This window comes from Panthera leo, chromosome F3 (genome assembly GCF_018350215.1).
Source record: "Panthera leo isolate Ple1 chromosome F3, P.leo_Ple1_pat1.1, whole genome shotgun sequence".
Classification (NCBI taxonomy): Eukaryota; Metazoa; Chordata; class Mammalia; order Carnivora; family Felidae; genus Panthera; species Panthera leo.
Genome location: NC_056696.1, coordinates 66,658,496 through 66,683,987, shown reverse-complemented (window position 1 = coordinate 66,683,987; position 25,492 = coordinate 66,658,496). Strand labels below are relative to the sequence as shown.

The 25,492-nt window shown below is 57.3% G+C and overlaps 2 long non-coding RNA genes across 2 annotated transcripts; both read right to left on the bottom strand.

Moving 5' to 3' along the window:
• Positions 1-2,453: 2,453 nt before the first annotated feature.
• LOC122212120 lies at positions 2,454-8,558 on the bottom strand. The gene is made up of 3 exons (XR_006199005.1): positions 8,489-8,558; positions 8,046-8,255; positions 2,454-2,924 (listed from the first exon to the last, which is right to left on the bottom strand). It is a non-coding gene; the product is annotated as an uncharacterized LOC122212120 (long non-coding RNA).
• A 4,729-nt stretch (positions 8,559-13,287) lies between these two features.
• LOC122211868 lies at positions 13,288-17,989 on the bottom strand. The gene is made up of 4 exons (XR_006198873.1): positions 17,818-17,989; positions 16,343-16,481; positions 16,059-16,144; positions 13,288-15,801 (listed from the first exon to the last, which is right to left on the bottom strand). It is a non-coding gene; the product is annotated as an uncharacterized LOC122211868 (long non-coding RNA).
• Between the last annotated feature and the right edge of the window lie 7,503 nt (positions 17,990-25,492).

Here is a 25,492-nt window from a genome sequence, read left to right as displayed (position 1 = left end):
TCACAGGCAGAAGCAGGGTAGGGTGACCCAGACTTGGTAGCCTGGCCCCCGCCCTTGGCCCCAGAGCCCCCGCCCCCCCCCAGGGTGGAGAGAGGGGCTGAGCTCTTCAGTCAGACCCCCTGCATCCTAAAGTCTGGTTCTGCCACCTTTGGCCCTAAGATTTGGGCACATTGTCCCAGATCCTGGAACACCGGCTGTCCGCTGTCCCTTCCTGAGCTTTGTTTTGCCTCACCCGTCAAATGGAGAGAATGACACCTAAGCCAGATGTTACTTGGGACATCACATGACCCAGTGCAGCTTCCGAGCAGGGCCTGACACGGGACCCAGCTCCCTCGTGTGTGTGGAATGACATGTCGTTTCCTTATTGACAGTTTTTCTCATGATCCAGCAGTTTGCGAATAGAGAAGGGGTTCCTGTGTGGCCCGAGGGGTTGAGGTGACACAGGGACGGCACCCGTTCCTACGGGCCCCCCGCCTCTGTCCTCTGAGCACGCAAAGGGCAGGGGTGCGTGGAGCGAGCAGAAACGGGTCGGGTGCACGAGCAGGAAGGACGGTCGTCCTCACAGGTGCAGACACATGCAAATAAGATTCTGCTCGCCCTGTTTGCCTAGCAAAGGAGCACAGTCGGGTCTGTTTTGTTGACAGTCCTGAGTGCGGGGACACCCAGCACACCTGCTCCACTCCTGCCCAGCCCCCGGCCCTCCCTGTGCCTGTCCCCCCCAGCCCCCTGCCCCTATCGCCCTGGCTGTCCCCCGCCCTGCCATCGCTTCCTACCCCCCACCCCACCCCGCACTTTGCATCTGCTGCCAACAACTGGTGGCACCAACAGGCCTCCCCCCACCTGCTGAGCTATAGGCATACGGATTTGAAAAATAAGTTTTTGTCTTTCTGATGAGAATAATCCATGTTGATTATTTAAAATTCGGAAAAACATAGAAACTGACACAGAAGAACGAAAACCACTTGTTATCACGCCTCCCAGAGCCAATCTTTATTGAGTCATAATGGACACACAGCGTGTGTGACTGTATGCACGTTGTGAAAATGTCACCACACGAGGACAGTTAGCACCTCCACACCTCGCGTCGTGGTGGTGCCGTGACACTTAGGATCCGCCCTCTCAGTGCCCTTCTGGTCTGTAGCGCAGTGGTATTTTCTTTTTCTTAATGTCGGCTATTGTTTTTTTTAAGTTTGTTCATTTTGAGAGGGAGAGACAGCACGAGCAGGGGAGGGGCAGAGAGAGAGGGAGGGAGAGAGAGAAGCCCAAGCAGGCTCCTCCCTGTCATCGTGGAGCTGGATACGGGGCGAGGACCCACAGACCGCGAGATCGTGACCCGAGCCGAGGCTGGACGCCCAACCGACTGAGTCACCCAGGCGTCCCTATAACACGGCAGTATTAATTTTAGTCACCAGGCTGTGCCTTAGATCCTGGGACTTACTCATTTCAGCCCTGCAAGCGTGAGCTGCCTCCCCACCCCAGCCCGTGGCTGCTGGCAACCACGCTCTAGTCTAGGGCCGGGCGTTCAGCTTTTAGTCTTGCTTTTTTAAAAAGTTTTTATTTAAATTCCGGTTGGTTAACACACAGTGTATTGTTGGTTTCAGGTGTACAATGTGGCGATTCAACGTTTCCTTATGTGGCCCCGGTGCTGATCACAGGTGAGTGTAACAGGTGTGGATCCACACGTAAGTGAGCGCATTGAGTCTGTCTTTCTCTCTGTCGCACTTAGTTCGCCTAACACATGGCCCTCGATGTCCGTCCATGTGGTCATGAAACGGCCACCTCCTTCTTTTTGTGGCTGACTAGGACTCCCTGTGGTGTGTATGTCCCGTGATCTGCCCATCCCGCTCTGGACCCTGGGGTGCGCGCGCGTCTTGGCTGTTGCGACTATGCCGCCATGAATGTGGGGAGGGGGCAGAGTCTCTGAAATCTGGATTCCAGTGCCCTCAGGTAAATACCCAGACGTGAAACTGTGGGGTCGTATGGCATTTCTATGTTTTAGTTTTTTGGGGAAACTCCACAGTGTTTTCCACAGTGGCTGTGCCAGTTTGCCCCTCGTGTCTTTGCTCGTTGCCCCCTGTGTCTTTGCTCGTTGCCCCTTGTGTCTTTGCTCGTTGCCCCTTGTGTCTTTGCTTGTTGCCCCTTGGGTCTTTGCTCTTTGCCCCTTGGGTCTTTGCTCTTTGCCCCTTAGGTCTTTGCTCGTTGCCCCTTGTGTCTTTGCTCGTTGCCCCTTGTGTCTTTGCTCGTTGCCCCTTGGGTCTTTGCTCGTTGCCCCTTGGGTCTTTGCTCGTTGCCCCTTGGGTCTTTGCTCGTTGCCCCTTGTGTCTTTGCTCGTTGCCCCTTGGGTCTTTGCTCGTTGTCCCTTGGGTCTTTGCTCGTTGCCCTTGGGGCTTTGCTCTTTGCCCCTTGGGTCTTTGCTCTTTGCCCCTTGGGTCTTTGCTCTTTGCCCCTTGGGTCTTTGCTAGTTGCCCCTTGTGTCTTTGCTCTTTGCCCCTTGGGTCTTTGCTCTTTGCCCCTTGGGTCTTTGCTAGTTGCCCCTTGGGTCTTTGCTCGTTGCCCCTTGGGTCTTTGCTCGTTGCCCCTTGGGTCTTTGCTCTTTGCCCCTTGGGTCTTTGCTCGTTGCCCCTTGGGTCTTTGCTCTTTGCCCCTTGGGTCTTTGCTCGTTGCCCCTTGGGTCTTTGCTCGTTGCCCCTTGGGTCTTTGCTCTTTGCCCCTTGGGTCTTTGCTCGTTGCCCCTTGTGTCTTTGATTCCAGCTACGCTACTGGGCGGGAGGTGATTCCATGGTTTTGATTTGCGTGTCCCTGAGGAAATACATGTTGAGCTGGGCCATCTGGATGTCACCTTCAGAACAGTGTCTCCTCAGGGCCTCTGCCCATTATTTAGTCAGTCGCAGGCATTCACATACAGTTCCTCTGGGTACGTTTTCCTGTACATTTTAAAATAAAATGAAAACAAAAAAGCTAGCCTTTAGATAAAGTACTGGTCTCCAAAGTGTGTTATATGAGATGATCCAGTGAGAGATGCAAAGAAAATACAAGAATGTCTATCTATACTTTCATTTTGATCAGGGAAAAAAACCCCACTTCGAGCACGTAATAGAATTTCACTGGCACCCTGGCCTGATCTGTCTGTCACCCAGTGACAGTGAACAGCCCCGGGAGGAGCCCTCCCACCCACTGGCTGGACTCCAGATTCTTGCTGTCTGGGGGGCACGGATATCACTGACCGAACCAGCACAGAAAGGTGGCATTGCCAAAAAAGATCCCCTCCCAGGATTCATGGCTTGAAGACGGCACACCTAAGCGAAGAAGAAGAAAAACCAGAGCTGGCTTGTCCCACGCCTGGCGTGAGCTCTCCGTCTCCACGCTATGATGCAAAACAGACCACCAGCTGAATCGGACAAGGAACTCATCACAGATTCAGACTTGTTTAGATCTCCAGGATGAGATCTCTCTGACTAGCCCCCAAATGTATTTCTAACAGACTCGGATGTTTGTTGTGACGTTGCCTTAAAATAGACGAGGAATGTAAACAGTCTAAGCTTCCCTACCTTCTCCTGGCCTGAATCCTTGAATTCAAAAATCCACACTTGCACAATATTCAAGAAGACGGAAGTATGGCTGTGCCCCTACTCCCATCATACGTCTCTTCTAAACCCATTCTGAGCCTTGAGGGATTAGCTAATGTTGTACGAAGCCATCACAAACTGTAAGATCTTAACATATTGTTTGTTTCCTGGGTATGGATGTCTTATATTTTCTAGGTTGTAATTTTTGGTGTATGCTTTGAAATGTGCAATTCCCAAATTGACAAATATAATGTGAGATTGTCTGCTTAAAATCTTTTAACATACGTTTTGCAATCTTGCCATAAATGATGAACCACCAACATAGACTTTATTTCTTTGCCTCTCTACCTCCTAAAGATTTGGAAGGTTAACATCCCATTTTCAATTTTTTAAAAGTTTATTTTATTTACATTGAGAGAGAGAGAGAGAGAGAGAGCAAGAGGGGGAGGGGTAGAGAGAGAGAGTCCTCAGCAGGTTCTGTGCCATCGGCGCAGAGCTCGACGTGGGGCTCCATCTCACCAACCTTGAGATCATGACCTGATCAGAAATCAAGGGTCTGATGCTTAACTGACTGATGCTCTGGGCGCCCTTCCTAGTTTAATTTTAATTTTACTAGTGGTGTCCTATAAATAATAAATAAGGAACTTATTATATATATATATTTATATATTTATATAATATATATTTTTATATATTATAATATATATATTATATATAATTATATATATTATATATAATTATATATATATTATATAATATAATAATAATATATTATTATATATTTATAATATATAATATTTATATATATATTTATTTATATATTTATATATATATAAATAATAAATAAAGAACTACTCTGTCTCTCGTTATCGACGCTACGAACAGACCTCTATTTCTGTTCCTGGGTTTCGTGAGAACGAATCCCATTTTCTTTCTGCTACTTCTCAGTTTTTGCTGATGTAACTTGGGGTTTTACACAGTTTATACTTCTTGAGTCTTGTGTACTTCGTGTCTTCCTTTCCAGAAATTTAGAAATATTAGAATGACACGTCTGGTTCCCTAGCAGCCGGGGAGGCACGTGCTGAACTAGACCCATGCTCAAGTTTCGCTACGAGACAGAGGTTGAGGGTCAGGATCTTGCGTGCTGAGCTGGGGGTCGGACGTGGAAAGCCTCAGGAAAGTGGGAGCTAGGGGTGTTTAGGCTGCTAACGTTATTCTAAAGCAATGTTACAACCAATATCTGTGTCCTTTAGAAATATAGTAGTGCCCCCTCACCCACGGGAGATGCGTCCCGAGACCCCCGGTGATGCCTGAGGCCACAGAGTCCCAAACCCCATGGAGACTGTATTCACTCCTGTGCACACACACCTGTGATGAAGGTTGGTTTACAAGTCAGGCACAGAGATTAACGATACTAACGAACGAAAACAGGACAATCATAACCGTGTACTATCATAAAAGCTACGTGTATGTGCTTTCTCTCCCAAAATATCTCATTCTCCTCCTTCCGAGGATGGTGTCAGATGATAAAATGCCCATGTGACGAGGGGAAGGGAGGCGAAGGACGCAGACGTTGTGATATGGCGTTGGGCTACGGCTGTCACAAGGAGAGTCATCTGCCTCCCGACTGTGATGACGGCAGAGAGTGAAACCACGAACAAGGGGGCCTACTATACCCTCTGTACTCTGGACTCTCTCTACTGTACTCTCGTGGGCTGCCGTGAGAGAGATCTAGTCGTGGTGACCTAAACAAATGATGGGGTTGTTTTTCTCTGGTGTTCAGAAAAAGCCTGTAGGCAAGCAGGTCAGGGCAGGAGTGGTGACTCTGCGAAGCATCGAGGTCCCAGGCTGCTTGTATTTTTCTGTTCCTCGGTGTGTGGCTTCTGTCCTCAAGGTCGCAAAATGGCTGCTGTAACTCTAGCCATCTTGTTGCAAGTTCCAGATGCCACAAAGAAGAAAAGAGGGGGAGGGGGAGAGGGCTTTTCCTCGAGCTCCCCCCACGGAATTCCTGTATTTCATCAGCCCTCCCTTGTCGTACAAAGGTCTGGGAAATATCAGTTTCCAACGGTGCATGTGAGTTCCCTTTTTTTCCACAGCCTTGTCAACGCTGAACATGATTATCCTGACTGTCAATTTGATATATGGAAGTGGTATTCTCTTCCACTTCTTTTTTTTTTTACGTTTATTTATTTATTTTGAGAGAGAGAGAGAGCATGCACATGAGTGGTGGATAGAGAGAGAGAGAGAGAGAGAGAGAGAGGGAGACAATCCCAGGAAGGCTCCACACCATCAGCACAGAGCTCGGCTCGGGGTTTGAACTCACGAACCGTGAGATCATGACCCGATCTCGGAATCAGCAGTCGGACGCTCAACCGACTGAGCCCCCCAGGTGCCCCTCTCTTTCATTTCTTATTTCGGTGATGATCCGTGAATTTGAGCATGTTTTTGGAAGTCAGCTTGTTGTCTCTGGCAAAAAGGAATTTGTGCAGGGAAAAGCCTCCTCTCTTCTCCACCGTCCGTACCCCCCCTCGCCCCCCCATCCCAACTGGCCACATAAGACTTGACTTGTAGAGGGTGTTCAGGCCTGGGGACGTATGACAAGTGGACTGAGGCAAGGCAGACAGGTTCTGTGACAAAGCCTCTGAGGGAGAAACCGAGATTCTTCTGGACAGAGTCAAATTCAAACTAAGGAGAAAAGACCAAGGGAGATGCTTGCTGGGCGGAGTCACGAACTCTGGGTGAGGAGAGACAGAGAAGTGGTTGTTTACGAGGTTCTGGGAAATTTGATTCCATTCCCATATGTGGTTCCTGAGGAGCCAGTCTGTCTGGGGTCATGTCCCCAGCGGGGAGGAGCGGCCATGGAGGGAGGAGGGAGGACGTCAGCTCAGTCCCCGCTGAAGGCTTGGCTGATCCACGCTGCTGCAGGGTCATCCAGCCTGCAGGGGAGGGGGGGGATGGTAAGCAGGCGCCTTTTGAGCTCCTCTCCAACATAAAAGCCCTCGCACCCCGATGAATGACACGTGTGCCACTGAAAAACCAGCGCCTCTTGGAACGTCATCTTCAATGTAACGCAGACGTGAACTTGATTGAACTTGGCCTGAATCCCTCTTTCACGGCCCGCGACGACCACAGGCCGTCAGACCGGTAATGTTTGAGGTCTGCAGCCTCGCTGTCCTGCCCGTGGCTTCTCCGCTGCGGACCCCAGGTACGCGCGTTGCACGGGTGCCCCGTGGGCACCCCACAGAAGTGCTCGCCTGGGCTAATCCACCGGCTGGTGCGGTGACCCCAGCGGCATCTGGAGGCCGCGGCAGGGCAGGGGGGGGGGCTGCCCGCGTGCCCGACCGCCTCGGTGCCAGGGCGACCCCTCCCGACAAGTGGCCCTCCTCACGGGCGGTCCAGCCTCCGCACTCTGACTGCTTGTCTCCTCCTCCGGCCGGTCAGCCTTCTTCAACCTCTGCAGTCCTGGTGGACACCATTCTCTCCGTCCCATCACGTCATCGTGGAGGAGTCCTATAGGTCCTTGCACATTCCGCCTCCCGAGGAGGGAGAGGGGACGACCGACCACCATGTTCGCCTGTGACGCAGGGCTGCCCTGTCCTGTGGGATCTCGCACTCTGTCCTCTCTCCAAGGGCGGTGCAGAACTCTTCTCTGGGCACCTGCCACGGTCCTGTAACTTTGTGGTCCCTTATGGCTCTGGCCCTGAGGGGCGCCGGCTTGTCAAATACGGCTTTATCTGTCCAACCCAGCCCGGCGGGGTCTCCCTGTACCCACAGGAGGGGCTGGGGGTTCAAGCTGTGACGTGTGCAGCTGTTGTTTGATCCAACCCGGCGGCCCCCGGGCCTTAGAGCTGGTCGCTCACACGGCCTGCCTGCGGAAGGTCAGGGCCACCCCTGGGATCACAGCCCGTGCACCTGCAGAGGGCGCCCTTTGGTAGATGCTCTTCCCCTTTCAGGCGGAGAAGAGTTTATCGACTAAGGTCTTTACCGGTCGGTCTGAAACTACCCCTCACTCGGACACCCCGTTTCCTGGCTTGGATTCCTGGACTCCCAGGTGGGGTCTGCTTCCGGTGTCGGTGTTGATAACACCCTCTTTCGCCTTGACTTAAAACAAGCCGTTAGGGGCTTTCCGCCTTCCCGGCTGCAGGCAGGGCTCGGGTTGTCCGAATCTACTCCACATACCCCACGACTCCCAGGCGCTAAGAGCAGTGCTCCGTCCCGTGACAGCTCTGTGCCCCAGCCCGCGTGCACGGAGACGAGTTCGCGGCCATTGTATCGGACGGCGCCCCTGACACAGTGGGTCTGAGGCCCCTTCCGGGCCCGGGGGTGGACGCTGTCCGTCCTTCCCTCAGAAGGCTGCTCCGCACAAATGTAACTTCAGGGGCTCAACGTACCCGCGGTGCCCCCCTCCCCGCCCCGCCCCGGTCCCTGAACCCCACCCATGTCCCCACCCAACCCAGCCATCGACGAATTACCACCAACCTTTCTTCCTCCTCAAACAGCTGCCCCGAGAACAGTAATTTGGAGGCCCGTCTGGTGAGGTCTGGGACTCCTCCGTCGGACTCCCTCGCAGATTCTTACACAAAGCTGTGTGACTTTTTGTCAGTCTCCAGTAAGCAAGTCCCTCTGACCTCTGCATGTGTGGAGGCCTCTCCTGCCCTGTGGTTGATGTGTGGTCAGAAACCTAACAACCTTTATGGCGCCTGGGTGGCTCAGTCAGTTAAGCGGCCGACTTCGGCTCAGGTCATGATCTCGCGGTTCGTGGGTTCGAGCCCCGCGTCGGGCTCTGTGCTGACGGCTCAGAGCCTGGAGCCCGTTTCAGATTCTGTGTCTCCCTCTCTCTCTGACCCTCCCCTGTCCATGCTCTCTCTGTCTCAAAAATAAATAAACGTTAAAAAAAAAAATTTAAAAAGAAACCTAACAACTTGCAACCCAGACATGGGAGCGCCTGGGCGGCTCGGTCGGCTAAGTGCCCGACTCTTGATTTCAGCTCAGGGCCCGGTCTCACTGTTCGTGGGTTCGAGCCCCGCGTCCGGCTCAGTGCCGACAGCACAGGGCTTGCTTGGGATTCCTTCTCTGCCCCTTTCCCGCTCACGCTCTCAATCTCTCTAAAGAAATAAATAAACTTAAAAAAAAAAAATTAACCGAGACACGGTCTCTCATACGGGCCTTTCAGCCTTTCTCTAACCCGCCCCCCTCTCCTCCGAACCACACTGTGGCGTGCCTTCGGTCGTTGGCACGGCCCCGCGTCTGCTGCTCACGGGACCAGGTGTCCCCTGGCCTGGGGGCGGCTCCCCCCAGTGGCCGTCAGTCTTCAGGAGACTCTGTTGCATCAGGGGAAGCAGGTGGGAGGCCCCCAGCAGCCCAGGGCTGGCCACAGGCCTCCTTTCCCTCCCAGGGATGTCTCTGATTTTGGAAGGAGTCGTGGCTCCGAGGGGTCAACACCACTGTCCGGCTGACAGCTTCATAAGTGACTTGTTGCAATGCAGTCGTCCGAGTGTGCTCAGAGGACCGGACTTCACGGCAGAGTGGAGCTTGCTGTGTTGAGCGTTTAACCACGTGGGGACACAGGCCGTGTGGATCTGCGTTTGTCCACCAACAGACCCGGTCTGAGCAGCAGGGCAGGCACGTCGGGGCTGCAAGGGTCCTGCTGGAGCCTGCTCTCGTGTGCAAGCTCCACTCGCAATGTGACCAGACGCGCCCGCTGGTGTGGTCTCGTGGCTCAGAAAACACGCGGCTGAGGACCGTCATCGGGTTACGTGGTCATTTGGTGTGGCCCATGGTCTGGCGCTAAGTGCCTACTCGAGTCCGATACCCTCTCCGTGAGAGGAGAAGTGCTTTCCACGGAAATAGTGGTTCTCTTCACCCCAGAGGAACCTCTGAGTTTTCTTCTGTCAAGAAGGGTCGGGTCTCAAGATCACGTGAAAGCCCCGTGGCTCCAACACCACAGGGCCGATCACAGGGCCACATACACTGTAGCCCCAGCCGGAGAACCTTCTCTTGTCTTCCAAGTGGGGGTGATGTGTGAGTGGAGTGACGTCGCACACCCGTTGTGACACGCTCGTCAGTCACAAACCCTTAGAAAGCCTGGTGTCTCCTTCCCTATGAAGGGGCAAAAAGTGACACAGTTTGCTTTCGCCTGGAGGGATGTGCTGATGTTCCCTAAGTGACTGGACCCCTAGAACCTGTAACAGAATGTGAGGAACCTTGATTTTCAGGAGACTTACGGTCCACTTCCTGGTGCTTTGCTGTGGCCCAGGGCTCCAGGGTACCCGCTACGTCCTTCTTACTTGCTCGCGTCACAGGCCGGATGCCCATGGTGGGTCCGCATGACGGGAGATGGACTGAGACTTGGCCCCAGCAGCAGAAGCCGCGTTCCCACGGCCGGATGCACCCCGAGCAGGTCGGCTCCTAGGAGACCCCGGCGGGTGCCCTTTGCAGAACGAGCGGGCAGCTCTGAGTAGCTTGTCCGCAGGGACAACGACACTCAACTTCGGGTGAGCTGACGTGGGGGCTGGGGGGCTCCCGGACAAGCCCAGACGAGGGACAGATTCTCTCGGGGCAAATGTTCACCACCTTCCAGCCGCAGTTACTCAACTGCTTCTGCGACGCACCTCTGTAGGAGGGACGGGGGATGTGGCGGAGAGCGAGGTGAGGCTTCTGCCCTCCGATCACCTACGGTGCAGGGGGGGACTAACGACACGGAAGCTAAGGACGTCCCCGCACACAAGCAGCATTTGCCAGCCGCGCGGGGACCGGGTGTGGAAGGGAAGCAAACCCAGGAGAGAGATCCTCACCCAGGCTCAATCTGGTCGCCGTAGGCAGAAGAAGCAAGGGAGGCAGGAACTTTAGTCTCGTAGAGACGCTCCCGGGGGAGAGTTGACTGGGACCCACCATCCGGTCCATCCCATTAAAGCCCACGCATGTGGAAGGTGGGAAGGGGGGGAGAGGGCAGAGGGAGTCGGGGCGCCAGGACCCTGGCACCGGGCGGCCCCGGCCGGGACCGGAGCCCTGTCCCCTCCACCCTGGATGGGGACGCGGGAGGAGGGAATGAGGTCAACTGAGCGTCCCAGGGCTCATCCACCCAGATTTCGCCTCCTGCATCATGGAGCCTCTCACTTCCCGTCCTGCAGCCCTGTAACTGGACCGTCGGAGCCGCACCCCCGTGGCCACGTGTCCAACGCCTTCTCAGGGACTCTGCACCTCTAGTGTCCTCCAGCCTTCCTCGGCGGCCCGTGGCTTCAGGCAAGCGGATGGAGCCGGACCCCGGCTCCCGGCTCCACGTTCGTTCCTGTTCGTCTGCCTCCCCCTCTGGCTGCCGCCCCTTTTACCGTTTTCAGCAGCGTTTTCTAAACACTCAGCACGGGAACATCCTCTCCCACGAGCAGAAGCAACACCATCGCCTCCGTTCTCCTTGTCCCACGGCTGAGCAGGAGCAGGCAGGGCGGGACCGTCCCCTCGTGACCTCGAGGCTCCCTCCCCTCACCCCTCCGCCCTCTTCCTCCAGTTCCGGGGCACGGTTTTCACGCAGCGGCCGAGGTCCCCCGGGAGTCCCCTCGGGCTGGGGGGACGCCTGGGACAAGGGAACCGTGACTCTCGCTGGGACGGTCAGTCAGAGTGGGAGAAAAGCAGGGAGAAAAGAGGGCGAGGGAGAGGATCTCAGGAAAATCAGCCGCAGGGAGAACCAAAGCCCCGGGTGCGCAGCGGGGAGAGAGATTTGTGAGGGGCCTTCAGTGTGGGCGCCGGGACGGGGTAGGAGCAGGACAGGCAGGGGATGGCCAGGGGGCGCCTCGGCCGGGGGCAGACGGGCAGCTGCACACACGGCTGGGGGTCAGCTCCCTCTGCGACCACACTTCCCGTCTGGCTCGACAGAGCTGGGTTCACAGTCAAAGGATAGGAACAGACATGCCGTGGTGTCCCTCCGGCTTCTCCAGGGAAGCAGAGTTAAAGGGATGCTTGCAGGTCTAGAGAGATTCATTGTACAGGTTTGGCTCACATTCTGACAGAGGCTGGCGGGCCTGGAGTCTGCAGGGTGGGGAACCAGGCTGAGACAAGGGAAGGTCTGCTGTTGAGGTTCAGGCCAAATGGCATCAGCCTGGACACACAGGGAAGAGCCAGTGCTGGAGGTCTCGTCCCCTGACCGTCTGCTGCAGAAATCTTTCCTCCTCAGGGGAGGTCAGACTTGGCAGCTTCCAGGCCTTCACCCGATGAGATGCGGCTCACCCACATTGTGGAGGGCAGCCTGCTTTACTCAGAGTTTATCCTTTTCAGTTTATCTCATCCCACGTGTCCTCGCGGAAACATCGAGAATGATACTTGACCGCAATTCTCGGCACTGTGGCCCAGCCGGGTGACGTATAAAATGAACCACCAGATCGCACAAACACGAATCCAAAGAAACGTAGAAGGGCTAAATCATATCAGAGAAAGTAGACTTCAGAGCCCGGGAAGTTACCAGGGGTAAAGGAGAATAGCGGACAATGGCGGAAGGTCAGTTCAGCAAGACGTGACGAGAACCCCCGACGTGTGCCCACCTGAAGACGGCACGGCACCAAATACACGTGGCAAAATGGCAGAACTGAAAGGGAACAGATGCGTCCACCATCGCAGCCAGAGGGCCCGGCACTCCCATCCCGGTAGCGCGGCGAGAGGCGGACAGTCAGCAAGAACACGTGATGCTAAACACGACCATGGACCAGCCTGACCCGGCTGATATCTGAGGAACACTCGGCCCCACCAGCAGCCTGCAGAGCCCTCTCAGCTCCCAAGACAGTGTCCCATCCTGGGCCAGAACACAAACGTCAACGATTTTCTGCGTCCTGAAATAATGTGTTTTCTCGGACTGTGACAGACCTCGGGTAGAGTTTAATAACAGAAAGATGACGGGAAATTTCCAAACGCTTACGGATGAAACGAAACAAGTCTCCATAGCGCAAATGTCAAAGAGGGCGCCTGAAGGGAAATATCTCAACATTTGAAGTGAGCGGAAATGAACGTACAAGACATCAAAACGTGGGAAAAGACGCGAACAAGGTGCTTATGAGGAAATGAACATGATTCAAAGCATAGTTTACCAAAGGAGAAATGCTCCAAATTTATAATTTAAGCATTTATCTTACAAATCTATACAAATACGAGCGAAACAAATGCAAAGCAAGTGGAAGAGAGGAAATAAGAAAAACGAAGGTAGAGAAAATGAAACCGAGTGATGTAATAAAACATATTGACAGAAAAGCCGACAGCGAACGTCACTGTGGAAGGCGGAAAACTGGACGCTTTCCCTTAATGTTGGGAACGAGCCAACGGTGCTTGTGGTCACCGCTCCTCTGCAGCATCTAGGGAAAGTCTCATCAGATGCACTAAGGCAAGAAAAAGAAATCAAGCAAGATATAGATTGGAAAGGGGAAAAGAAAAGCTGTCTTGATCACAGATGTTACTTATGTTTGTCTACGTAGAAAATCCCAGGAGGGGCGCCTGGGTGGCTCAGTCGGTTAAGCGGCCGACTTCGGCTCAGGTCACGATCTCACGGTCCGTGAGTTCGAGCCCCGCATCAGGCTCTGGGCTGATGGCTCAGAGCCTGGAGCCTGCTTCCGATTCTGTGTCTCCCTCTCTCTCTGCCCCTCCCCCGTTCATGCTCTGTCTCTCTCTGTCTCAAAAATAAATAAAAACGTTAAAAAAAAAAATTAAAAAAAAAAAAAAGAAAATCCCAGGAATCTACAGAAAATTCCCCAGACTAGTAAGCGAGTTTGCCAAGAGGGCAGGATAGAGGCCAACGGGGAGGGGACTGACGGGCCATGGTACCAGCAGGATCGAACAGACATGTAACAGTTTGTGCTGCAGGCCGGGGGCGGTCACGGAGGCCCTGAGCCGGTGTGCGGGGGCAGGTGGGGCCATGTGGTCGCGCACAAGGGGATTAAGGGGGGGATGGTCCCCGGTGCCAGGGAGCCCCATCAGGATTGGGGTGGTACCTGGTCCTGTGTACCTCATGCCCCTGACTCTCTGGTCTACACTGAAAATAAGAATCATTTCAGACTTCAGGTCGGGGCTCCTCTCTCACTGACTGTGTGCAGTGAGGTTAATCATACCAACCACCTGCTATAGTTCATGTAGCCCAGCGTCCAGGAGATGCTTTTACCTGTTCCCTGCCCACCAGCAGGGGTGAGGTTTCAGGACCCCGGGGCGGGGTGGGGGAAGAGGCTTGTTTCACAACATTTACTGCAAGGTTCAGACACAGCCCGGCTCTGCCCCCTCTCCGGATGCGGATACCGTTCTCAGATACTTAGAATCGTCCTTTCAGTTGCAATCTGGATGTTTCTGGAAGCCTTAGTTCTGAGGCACGCGCAGCTGCTTGGCTGGAGGCTGGTGTGTGCATGCTCCCTTGCAGAAGCTGAGGTTTTAGGGGCGATTACCTCGTCTGCTTTCCTCTGATCTCGGGGGATCCACCTGCTTCCGGTGGAGCCTCAGGCTGAGCTGGGGAGACGGACAGGCAGGGACATTTGAGACCCACTTCTGTCCTGCTTGGATTACTAATTCTGGCAAATAGCAGGCCACTCTGTTCGCATGGGGGGGGGGGGCGGGAAGAGGTAGAGATGGAAGGAGAGAGTTTGTGCGTCCAAGAGGTGACCTGAGGCTCAGGTAGGCGACCAGCCTCTCCTCCGAACGGAACACGCACATTCATGGCCTGCAAACACTTTCCCTCCTGTGGGGGCCGAGCCCCTGCTCTGTCTTGCCCGTCCCTGGATTACAAGAAGGGAAGCTGGGCTGTGAGGGCAGGGAGAGAGGGCGGGGAGGACACAGCGCAGGGGTGAAGAGGGGGAGCCGAACCCACAGCCCCAACAGGCGGGAAGCACGTGTGCCAACCCAGGGTCTGGTCCTGTTTCCTCTTGAGTGAGTGGCAGAAACCGCTAAGGCTTCAGCGTCTCCGGCTTTCCTCTTGCAAGTGCGACAACAAAATAAACTTGTTGCACCCGAGGCGCTTGGCACAGGCCTGGGGCTTCAGAGGCACCGGATCTGGGCCCCTGAGCAGGAAGGAAGGAGTCCAGGGTGTGGCCCATTTCCTGAGAAGGGGCACCTGCTGTGGGTGGAGGTGGCAGCTGACGCGTGGGGGTCACCCCTGGGGGCTCTAGGGGTCCCCTGAGGTGGGTCCCGGGTGCGGGATCAGCCGTTCAGTAGGCGGAGCCCCAGCCAGGGTGCAGGCTGCAGGGAGGGAGCCAGCAGGGTCAGGGGGACGGACCAGAGAAGGGGTGCCTCAGACGGGGCCTCACGTGTAGGGAAAGGTCCTTCTTAGACACGAGGAGCTCAGTGTCCCCCGTGGGGACAGAAGAGAGAGGGAGGCAGAGGTCCGTAAGCGGTCAGGGAAAAGTTAACTGGCAGAACGAGAACTCACTTATCAACTTCTGCTTTTTCCTGAGAAATAGGAGCCCTGCCAGGTGCCAGCACGACCGCACAGAGGGAGGAGGTTTCCCAGGACGCGGGAAACCAGACGACGGCTGGGACCCAGGCCCTGGCTGCGGTGCGGCTGGGGCTCCCCCAGCTGTGCGGCCTTGAGACTCAGCCTTTCTGGCCTCCTGCTCCTCGTCTGCAAAGTGGGCACAAGGACACCCAGCTCACACAGTGTCTGCGAGGGCCCAGTGAGTGACGAACGAGGAGGGTGAGGAGATCAGTGCCCGTCACGGGGCCAGGACTCAGCAAGCCCTGGCTAGTGCGACTTTGTATTCTTTCACACAGCACAAGACTGTGCTTTTACTCAAGCACAGACTGAGCCGGCTGGTGGTGAACCGGTCGAGGCTGGAAGTTGAGACTTCATGTCGATGGGTCCCAGAGGCCGAGGGTCCGGACAGGACGACGGACGGGGCACAGACGTGGGGAGAGTGGGCTCCGTTGACGGTTGCCAAAGGGGCTGAGGCTGAGCGGAACCGGACCACAGCTTTGGACTCGTTTAACGACGAAGGTCCCCCTCGATCTGCCGCGATGGGTGTCTTCTGCTTAACTTCTGCACGACGCGTCCGCATAGAGATTCGCTGAGGTTGGATGAATCCGGTCCCTGCTGAGAGCAGTCAGAGGGGGAGGGGGCACGACCAGGGCCGCAGGCATCGCGCGCACAACAGAGGTGTCGGGGGGAGGCTGGATTCCCTGCTTCTTCCAGTTAAATCACCCTCAAGCCCTGGCCCGGGTGGCGGACCTCACTGTAGACTGTCGTGAGCGGTGTCTCCTGTTCGAGATGTGGTTCCCCCGAACCCTGGAACGCAGACAGAGGGTTCCTGCCACAGCTGAGGGACAGAGGGGCCCCAGAGGGACCCGCACAGATGCCATGCCGCTCACGTGACCTCCCCCCAAAGCGCCCAGCACTGCACGGACCCCGTGTTAACTCTGCACTGTCTCGAGAGGGATACAGAGGCAACGAGGCCAGAAACTGCTGATCCCTGGGTTTGACACACTCACACCCAGGCACAGGGACATGGGAGAACCCAGGCTGACCGCCTCGCCCGGCCCTACCTGGTCCCTGCTCTCCCTGGAAGTCTGCTGGCTCAGCTCTGCATACTGGATGCCATCATCATGGTCCCTGTGCTCTTCCTGGGACCCTGCACGAGAGTCCCACCGATGGAGCTTGAATCTGAGCCTTGGAAACCTGTACCCTCCCCCAGCATGCCCCCCTCGGTCACGCCCACACCCACCAGCCTTCTGCAGGGACATCCCTGAGCAGCAAGACGCAGGGGGAAGGGAGCTGAGGGTCAGTGGGGGCGGGGGGAGGTACGTGGGCACGGGAAGGAGAAGTGCACCTGCCTCTCCCAGGCTCCAAGCTCTGCTTCCTCCTACGTGAGCACAGAAGGTACAGTCCAGCTCCGAGGATCAGCAGCACGACCACAAGAGCCCCCAGGATAGCTGGCAGGTGGGCAGACCCGTCCGGCCCATGTGAACCTGTTTGCCTCCCACACAGACAGTGAAGAAGGATGAGACAAGAGACAACGTCACATGCCCGTTGCTAGGCACGTGCAGACGTGTGAAGGGACCAGGTCTTGGCTGGAGAGGGGGGAACACGGCAGGTCCTGTCGTTCAACCAGCGCCGGGCCCTGCTTGGGGCCGGGGTGCTGAGAGGGACAGGACAGGGTCCAGGTGCTTGAGCACCTCAGCCATGGGGGGAGGGCTGGGAAAAGGCCGAAGGCAGCCAGCCAGGGCCATGGCGGTGCACTAGAGGTTCACAGCCAGTACATGGGTCTCCAGGGAGGGCTTCCCGGAGGAGGTGAGGGCCGAACTGAGTTGAGGGAGGAGCCGGAGGGAGGAGGGTGAGCGGGAGGCAGGAGGCTCCTCCAGAGGGGTAGCGGTCACTGAGGGACGAGCTTCCCCGGGGACTCAGGGATGCTGAGGCAGCAGGGGGACGATGGGGTGGAGGGACGAGGCAGCACACAGGGAAGCCGGTCGCTGCTCACTCGGGGACACGCTGATGGTGAGCAAGTCAGGTGGGGAGGCCGAGGTGGGACAGGAAGGCAAAGCAGAAGCAGCCGCGGCCCCTCCCTCTGGTGTCCTTGGCCACAGCATCAGCTCTCGGTGGGGGGGGCCCTGTGCTCCTGAGAGGAGGCGAGGGGTGAGGGCGGCTCAGCGGGGGCTCCTGCAGGGCCCTGAGCAGACGAGGTGAGGAGCCCCGCTCGAGGTCAGTGCCTGCTGCTCGGGACCCCAGCGTGGCCTCCTGTGGGCCTGCAGGGGTCACACACGGTGGGGCAGCTGCAGGCAAGGGGTCCCTGGACGGGAGTAAGTGGGGAAGGGGAGGACGTGGGACGGGAAGGTCTGGGGGAAGAAGGAGCAGCCTGGCCAGAGGCTGAAACCTGGGGAGCCCAGGACACATCCGGGAATCCAGGCGAGCACTTGGGCGGGAAGCGTGTCCCCGAGACCGGAGACGGGCACACGAGCCCCGACGCCTGAACCCTGCAGGCAGCGGCTGGCTCGGCCTCCCTCTGGTCGGTGGCACCGACCACTGACTCTCCCCCCTCGCTTGCTGGAAACCTCCTGGGACACACAAGGACTGAAGGATGAGGCAGGGGTGAGGTACCGAGGGGGCTGCCTGGACCAGCAGGGTGAGGGGTGCAGAGGAGCAGGAGAGAGACACCGAAAGGCAGAAGCAAGCGGGATGTGCCTGCCAGCCTCCTGGACGGGTGATGGTGGCAGGAGGTGACCTAAACATGGGGGAAAGAGCCCGGAACCCTCACCCAGGGGGACCTGAGCCCCGGGAGTCCCCTCCCCTCTGACAGGATGCACTCACCGTGGGCACAGACTTCCCCAAGGTCCTGGGTGGCAGTTTTCCGGTCCCCTGGGTTGCTAACCACACAGGTGATGCTGGGGCTGGGCTGGCTCAGGGGCAGCTTCAGAGCCAGGGTCCAGGGGTTGGGGGCCGGTCCTGGGACCCCTCTCTCCTCCAGCTCCCTGGGGAGGCTCTCCCAGGACACATTCACGTCCTCTCTGGGTCCTGGGGCGTGGCACTCCAGGGTGACATTGCACCAGTCTGGTGTGATGGATAGAGTCTTGTTCAGGATCTGGGGACGGGGCACGGGCTCTGGGGCAGGAGGGACAAGAGGACACAGGGTCATGTGAGTGGGGAGCATCACGCCTCATGCTCTCTTGGGCGGAATCTCACTCTCGCCCTGGCATCCTCCCTCCAAGGATGGATGGCATCCTCCCCCCACTTTACAGATAAGACAGACTTGACCCAAATAGACAGCGAGTGGCTATGAGGACGGGAGCCACTGCGTGAAGCCTCGGGCGTGATGTCAGCTCTGCCTCGACTTGTGGTGAACACACCGCGTCCAGTTTCAAGGGAGAAGCCAGAGCCTCAAGGTGGGGTCTGGAAGGGGTCCTGCCAGGGGGGCCAGGGACACTCCCAGGGACAAAAGGAAGGGGTAAGTATGTATTGGGGGAGGAGCCACCACCTACCGTAGACAGTGAGGTGGAAATACCGGTTCCTTTCTCTTCCTCCTGTTAAGGAGACTCGAGCCCAGTAGTGCCCACTGTCCTCAAGGGTCAGGTTGTCAATCCTCAGGGTCGTGGTGTTGAGCACATGGACCCTCTTCTCGAGCTTGTCCTGGAAGTTGACCCATTTTGGAACATCTTCCCCAGGAGACACGTGCAGGAGAAGTAGGTAGTCGGACTTGTTTTTAATGGCCCAAGAAATCTTCTCCAGCTTGAGTCCTGGAGCTAATTCTGGACTTTGGGTCACATTAAATGACACAGAACCTCCTTGAGTTCCCGTCAGAGAAACCGGGTTTCCAGAATCCTCTACTTGAGATCCAAGAGTTCCAGAACCGTTGACCACAGTGCTGAAGGCGCCTACGGCATTGGAAACAGACACGGTGAGTGTTTGGTCATTGACAATAAGGAGAAAACCCTAGAACCCGTGGCGCTCATGAAATCCGCCCAGTAGACTCCCTTGACTCCGGGAGGCGGGACAGAGCAAGAATTTGGAGCCATGCTGGAATCGGGTCCTGGTCCTCGTGGGGCGTCCCCTTGAACCCGGTCCTGACCTGCTCTCCCGCAGTGTCCTCGCCGCCTAACTCTGAGAGTCTGGACGTGACGACATCAGGGTCGAGAGCCCCCAGCACATCTGGGCCGATGCCAGGTGCCCAGAGTAGGAGGCAGCTTCCACCGTGGCTGCCCACACGCTGTGGGAGCCCGGGTCCTGGAGTGGGGGCCGCGCCCTGTGACTTGCTCTGGAGCGGAGGGGCCCAAAGTCAGGCTCAGGGAGGCTGTGCTACGGGAACCCGCACTCCAGTCGCTCAGGGGCTGAGACAAGGGGAGATTCTGAGACTGAGAGGGGTCCTGTCACACAAGGTAGAGGCATCACGCCCTGGTGGCTGCACCCCTCGGGGCCACAACAGGGAAGGCACACAGGGGAATCGCCCGTGGGGGTTTCTCTCCCTCCAGAAGTGGCGCGATCTCTGCTCATGGGTTTGGCCACCTAGTCACAGGGCCCTGGCTCCCTACCCAGAACTGGAAAATGTGGGAGAAGATATGATGGGTAGGTGAGCTCTGCTGTGCCTGCCACGAAGACCACGCTTCCCCAGCCGGTCCCCGAGACACCCTCAATGTCCTTCCTCAGTCACCTCTTGCAGAGCCGTGACCAGAAGGCAAGGGCCTCCGGGCCTCCCTCCAGACCCCAAAATGCCCCATGCGGCACATCCCAGGGGACCTGATACCCTGGGTCCTTCTGGAGACCGGGATAGGAAAGAAGGGGACGGGCAAAGAACGACCTTGTCCTGAAAGGAAGACCCATGTGTCCCCTGCAGCAGGGCAGGACCGCCTGGGGGACCGCTGCCTGCCAGGGCCCCAGACGCCTCTCCAGGTCCGTGAGCTGTCCTCACGCGGGGCCTGCACCCTCACTGTGTTCACATCGTTCCTGGCTCTCCCAGGAAGCAGAGAACCCAGAGAAGGGCTCAGGCCAGTATTGCTTGTAGAAGATTCCAGATCCTTCTACGCAATGATGTCCTCACTAACTCCCTCATTCCGACAGCAGGCGGCTGCATCCCGCCTGACGCTGCCCGGCCTGGACGGCAGGTCCCTGTCCCCACGTGCCAGCTGCTGTGTCCCATTGTGGTTTGGATCTGCTTGTGTCCTTGGCATGTTGTGTCCCATTCTCGTAAGAGAATCAGCCTGTTTTCTAACACAGATAACGTAACTCTTCTCCAACATGCACATCACCTCTGTCTGTGGACTCTGGCCCTGCTCTCAGCCTCAAGAAGCTGGATGTACCCGTTACTTGTAAGGCTTATTGGTTTTACGTCTTGCAGAAAAACATCGGCCCCACAGCAAAAGTGTGGTCTGAACTCGGTCTGGATGCCTCCTAGAACTTCTGCAGTGTTGGTGTGTGAATGTGACCGGAAGGGACTGTGCTTGGGTCTCAGACCAGGAGGTCCCTTGTAGCAGGGCGGTGAGGACCGGGGGAGGGTCCGGGAGGCGGGAGTCCTCTGCTTTTGCAGCCTGTGGCTTCGGGCAGTCATGTAACCTCCCTGCCTTCTCCTTGAGTCTCTGACGAGGATACAATGACCGTGCTCCCCTCAGGGAACCGTTGCCAGGGTGTCAGAAGGCGAGAGCTTTCCCCTAGTTGTGAGCTGTTCCCATCAGGACGATGCTTGCTCCTCGCAAGCACAACTGGGGTCCGCCCCGAACTTCCCAGGTCCCGGATGGAGCCCTGTGCTCCCTACCAGCTGCCCTCTCGGGGTCTCCTCCCTGGATTCAGGGACGGGCTCCCGGGAGACAGACACCGATGGTGCCGCCCCACAGGCGGCCACGGGAGCCAAAGTCCCGCCGGGCCTTCCGCTCAGAGCCATGAAGCTCCCGGCTGTGTCCACGGCAGTAGGTTTCCATGGTCCCTGTCAAGTCCACGCAGCAGGAAACTGAGCACACCTGTGCAGGGGGGGCAGCGTCCTAGAGACGAGGGAGGGCCGGATACTGTGTCTCCACATGGTGTGGGCATGTCCCCATTTCTCTCCACTGGGCTTCCTCGTGGCTCTAACATATCGTGTGTTCATCACAGCTAGCCTGTGGATGGTGCAGTTGGCTGAAGCAGAAGGTAGGTGTGGGTCCCCCGCTCAGGCTCCTCCAGGAGTCAGATGCCCAGGGCGTGTATGTTTGTTCAGGCAGCCGCAAACACCATCAACCCGAGCGCACGCAGCATATGTTGGTAATTGCACTTTGAGTTTCCTGATGGCCGGGACAGTGCGCCCTCGATCCTTCCAGTCCTTCTCTGACTGGGCTGTGAGCACTTGCTGGCTCCCTCAGGAATGAATGGACCCAATGAAGTGTCCGGGGAGACCCAAAGGCAGCTCCCCTGTCAAACGGTCAGGGCTGAGCTGATGTGGAAATTGGCAAAGTTGGCTGCAACTTCCATGAAATTCGGAGAAACAGCCCTTGTTGCAACCGGGGTGGGGGTGGGGACGGTGCACTGGGCTCCGGGAGGGACAGCGATTCAGCCTCCACTGTGGTACCTTCCCGAGGGCTGTTCGCCAGCAATTCTGAGCCAACAATGACTGTCTCGTGCCCCCAGCGTTGGTGAGAGGGGCTCAGCACTAGGGAAGCGGAGAGAAAGGAGGTGGCATTTTGCGCTGACCACAGGCGGGCCTGCACGGCTCTAGCCGGGCCATGGGTTAGCGGCTTCTTATCGGTTCACCGCTGTGGCTCGTGTCCTGAGCCTGCCGTGCACACAGAGTTTGCAAACACCGGGGAAGGGGCTGCTGGCCTTCACACATGGTCTAGAAGACCCTGCTGAGGAGTGGAGACAGAGACAGCAGAGGGTCAAGGATTGTGAGCTGAGCTTCGAAGAGACGATATCCTTCCGACCTGGGGGGCTGAGCCACTGACGGCGGAAAGCCTAGGCTCCTGGTTTTGAAGGGTCCTCAGCTGTCCATCCCTGTCAGCACCCGGGACTAGGACAGGATGGAGACAGAGAGCACAGGCCTTGGGGAAGCCAAAGGAGAGTCCTATCCAGATGGGGGCACCCAGGCCCAGGATGTCATAGTGGGGAGGGCCTTGAGGGGACCTTTCACAGAGGAAGGGGCTCCGTCACTGGTGAACTTAACCCTGGGTCATGAAAGGCAGAGACAGACCTGGAGCCAGCTTCCCTCTCCCCCAGCCCAGGGCTTCCCCTGCAGGGAGCTGCCTGCACCTCTCCCCCTGCCCTACCCTGCCCTGCGCAGGGGCTCACTCTCAGCGGTTCCCAGCAGTCCTGGGCTCTCACGCCCCAGCTATTCTCCTGGGAAAGGGCACCCAGGTACCTGTCCGCCTGTGGCAGGGCAAGACCTCGGGCACCTGCTGGGAAGGAGGCAACCAGGGAGGGAGGAGGCTCAGCCCTCAGGCTGCAGGGGAGGGCCTGCCCCCCAGGCTGGATGGTGAGCCTGGGCTTCAGGAGGCTGGAAGCCGACTCAAGCTGGGAGGAAGGCAGTGAGAGCTCTCAGATCAGCAGAAGGTGCTAATCCCAGAGAGGAAGGACAGAAGGACAGAGAGACAGACGGCCAGGGACACAGGTGGCTGTGATCCAGAGAGCCAGGCTTTATTTAAAGAAGATAAAATTGAACATTCAACAGTGAACATAAAATTTTCCATTTCCTCCCTTCCTTCCTTCTTCCTTCCTCCTTCTTTCTACCTTTTTTTTTCTTTCTTTCCTACATAATTTTCCAATCCAGATGTTTATGGAGAAACTCTATGTAATTTCAGATATTTCTCCAGTCAATTAAATTGAAAGAAAGAGAAAGCCTACGTTTTTTTTTTTATTAACAAAATTATTTGGATAACAGGGATGTCAAAGCCTTATAAGCCAAGCTCATGTCTAATGAGAAACGCCCTGTTTACAGATGCCCCGGAGTCGGGAATTTCCTAGAACCCCAGTACCCCCCTTCCCCGGACAGGCCAGGGCACTCAAGCAAAACATGGCAGGAAATGAAATTCCCAGGAATCCATGGCTCTCGAGACCTCGGTCTTGTCCTTTGTTTTTATTTCGTCTGTTTCACGAAGGCAGATGGTCTCGGGGGAAGTGCTAACAGGACTATCTGGGTTTCATCAGGACAGTCTTTCTTTCAGTTCCCTTTTGGGGACCTGCTGCTTCCCTTCCCGTCACCCCGTTCACCCCGTCCCGGGGCCCTGATTATCAGTGCCCTCTGACATCCACACCCTTCCAGCAAGTGGGCGCAGACACCCTCAAATTCCGGAGGCCGCCCTCCCTTCCTGGTTCCTTGTGTTCCGTGCCCTCCTCTCCCCCAGAAGCGGGACCAGCGTCCTCCAGCTCCGACGGGGACCCTGGGTCGGCCCCCTGCTCCCCTCACAGCTGCAGAGGCAGCCTCTCCCCTGTGCCAGGCGGGTCCCGGCTCAGAGCCAGATGCCCCCCTCGTGCTCCCTCACACAGTTGGTATTTCGGGCTGTTCCCCACAGACATCAGACACACGGGACCCCGCCTCCCTGCCCCGCACACCGGCCTCCCACCCGGGGAGCCCGGGCCACTCACTGAGGACGAGGCTGCTGAACCCCAGGAGCCGGGAGGCCCAGCACAGGTGGGGGTCTTCTGAGCGGGCTCCCATCACAGGCTGCCTCCTTCAGGCTTGGTCTGGGCCGAGTTGGCTGTGGAGGAAACATCCAGAAGGCAGAGGCAAGAGAAGAGGCGAGCTTCTGCTCAGAACACTCTTAGGCTCTTCCCACCCCAAGGGCGGAGCTAACTGTCTAGGACAAGCTGGCTGGTCTAGATAAGCCATTCAGATGCTTGCTCTTATCTCTGGGACCTGCAGTGACCCTCGGGAAGGCTGGTGGAATAAACATAGGAACCCCCCCCTCGGTGAGGCGCTGTGTGGGAGACGCCCTGTCCTGTGGGCAAGACAAGCCTGGTGATCTCAGCTCCCCAGCTGGCAGCCAGCGGGACCCCTTACCTGTTTCCCTGGGTTCACACTCTGCCCAGGCAGCCCTGCTCCCCAGGGCCAGCCGATGGCCAGGCCCAAAGTCGCACAAACCACTGTACCAGGGACACAGTGACCCCCCTGCTTTGGGCCTGTCCTCTGTCTTAACACCATTGAACGAGTCAAATCTCCTTTCTGATTTTCTCTGCACTTAACATGTCGGGTGTCTAAGGAAGACGCTCTGAGCACAAGAACAAAGCACTTTGTGGGAAGGGCCCACCCCCACACCCCAGTGCAAACACGGGCATTTCCCTATTGCCGGCACCCCAGGCCCTCCGGGCACCCAGACCCGCCCTGCCCCCCCAGCAAGGCAAACCCCCCCAACAGGGCAACACCCCACCAGCTGTCCCCCTAAGGCTCTGCCAGCCCTGGGCCCGCTCTCACACACAGGCAGGGGGCAGGGACGGGCCCCTCCGTCCACAGGCTCGGCTGCCTCAGACTCACGGCCACCTGCTGAGGGTCAGGCCTCTTCTCCCAGGCCGGGGCCCCACGACCTCTGAGAACCTTGTCTCCCGTGGACCCTGGGGGAACAGCCCCATAACTCCCCGCCGGTCGTGCCCTTTCCCCGCCCACGGAGGCTCCCCCCAGCTGCTCAGAGCCTCGGATCCTAAGGCTGGACCCCAGGATGGCTGGGGACATGTACTGAAGGTAGTCAGCCTATGGGCTGGGAAGTCCCTTCTGGGGATGTGGAAGCCCATCCTAAGGGTGTGGACGACCATCGCAGGTCACTCAGCAGGGCAGACAGGGACTGGACTCCTAACCTTAATCTCTGAGATCCAACATCCCAGCCCCTGTCCCTTCCCACCGTGTGGCCTCCAAGAGTCCCCCCGTCCACTCTGGGCTCCCCGACCTGCTCTGTGCTCTTGGACAAGAGAGCATCAACACGGCCTTCTTCCCCTGCTCCCGTCCCATAACGGGGACGGTCCTTCAGAAGGCTCAGTCCCTGGCCTCGCGGTTAGAAACTCCTCAGACGGAGGCCACACCCGGGCAGCTCACCACTGGTCACTTCGGCGTGATGGGGAGCAAGTCGGCAATGCCCCTGTGCCTGTCCCTGCACCCCCGGGGAGCGCCTTGGGGGAAGAGTGTCTGCTCACCCAAACCACTGCGTGGGGGGCGGGGCCCAGGGCCCAGGAGGGAACCCCCAGCAGCTGCAGGGCAGGGACACGGGAGGGGCCACCAACACACGTGCCACGCCGGCACCCCACCAGGGACATTTCGACCCCACGTGCTGATCTCTGTCACTCGTCGCCGTCCTGGGCAGCAAGAGCTAACGTCACCCGTGCACAGCGTGTCTGGTTTCTGCGGTTCCCAGGCTCGGTCCCTGCGAGAGGCGGCGGATATCAAGATTAGCGTCCATTTTACAGATGAGCAACGTCGGGGCCCATTTAGGGTATTTGATGGGCCCACGGTCTGGAAGCCGGGACATGGCGGGGCCAGGCCCACATCTCAGGCTCATAGGCCACTGGTCTGTCCAGACCTCAGTCCCTCCTGACCTTCAGAAGCCCCACT